At 34.4% G+C, this 1,438-nt stretch overlaps 1 protein-coding gene across 1 annotated transcript in view; it reads right to left on the bottom strand.

Moving 5' to 3' along the window:
* The window catches only part of LOC100572878 (nicastrin), a 4,163-nt gene that overhangs the window by 271 nt on the left and 2,454 nt on the right, over window positions 1-1,438 (bottom strand). The window lies entirely within an intron of this gene.

The following is a 1,438-nucleotide window of genomic DNA, read 5'->3' as shown; positions in this document are numbered from 1 at the left end:
CCCGAAAGCTCGTTATTAATTACGTCATCAAAACCCACTCGAAACGCGGTACGAGACTATACGACCTACTGCGCCCGCTCCCCGCCCCCACCCCACCCAACCATACTCCCACCGTCGTAACCCTTAACCGGAAGAAGGAGGAAGAAAAAACATTCGGACAGGAATCGCGAACGGACACGGCGTATACACAACGGACAAGAATTATAATATTATGTGAGGGGTACGTTTCAAGGCCAATTATTTTCGTCCACTCGGCCTACGCCGTAATAAATATTTGCGGTAAATAATAATGATGAGTACACAACATCGTACAACAATAGCAATATTAAAGTTACAACAGTAAGTTGTAGTGTGCAGTAATATTTTTCGACTCGAATTTACGTTTAAAACAAAACGCTCGGTTGGAACAATAGACGTAGGTAACAACGAAGTTACGTTAAATAATGTTTGCTGATAATTATTATTAATATCGGTGGTTAAAATGACGATTGTTTTCTTTTCGATTCGGTTCTAGGAAAATTATTTTCATTTTTCCGGCTGCTTTATTTAGGAGGTAAATGTAAAGAAAAAAAAAAATATTGTAAAAAAAAAAACGGATTTTAATGCGACGCTCGTTTTGTTTGAAAATCAAAAGACGTACAAATCTATAAATATGATATATTTCCTGTGCTATCGATTCGAGTCTCGGCGTTTCGTGCAGAAATGATATATATATATATATATTATATTACTCAGAGTCGAGAGTAGGTAGGTACTTACCGTTATTAGTAACTATCCAATTATTATTATTCGTCGAGACTGCTGCAGAGTATAGAGTCACATAATAATATTATTTTTCGCCCTGATTTGACGTAGGTAGTTTTACAGCCACTTCACCGCGCGTCACTGAACTCGTTCGACTCATTTTATCTACGACACTTGTAAAAATAACTCAACTTTTGATTATATTGTGTATATGCGTGTACCTATATATAGGTGCACTTTCAGACAATTATAATTGTCGTTGATATCGTACCGATATATGCTTTTGTCGTTCGGTAACATATTTTTATAGTGGAACATGCGGTGAATCTACAACCATTATAATACCTGGGTAGATATTGAAAAACTACATAAAATAAATATGTGATAATAGGCAGTCTTGTAAAATATTATAATTTTTAAAAGTATTCAAATACAGATAATATACAGATACCTACTTACATTTAAAACACGTATTTGAATACTCTTGACAGAAAAAGGTGGGCTAGTGGGTGCCACTCTGCTGTACAGTAGGTTACAAATGGGTCACTGTAATGGGTGGTGTTAAATTTTTTTTGCTTAAATTGTACATATTTATCAATATTTATATATTGTTACAAAAAACAAAATTACATAATTTATGTACTTTCTTTAAGCTGATGATTGTAGTGAAGAAGGCAGTTGAATATATAGATTA

This window comes from Acyrthosiphon pisum, chromosome A2 (genome assembly GCF_005508785.2).
Source record: "Acyrthosiphon pisum isolate AL4f chromosome A2, pea_aphid_22Mar2018_4r6ur, whole genome shotgun sequence".
In the NCBI taxonomy this organism is placed as follows: Eukaryota; Metazoa; Arthropoda; class Insecta; order Hemiptera; family Aphididae; genus Acyrthosiphon; species Acyrthosiphon pisum.
The sequence above is the reverse complement of the archived record's forward strand: the minus strand, read 5'-3'. Positions and strand labels throughout refer to the sequence as shown.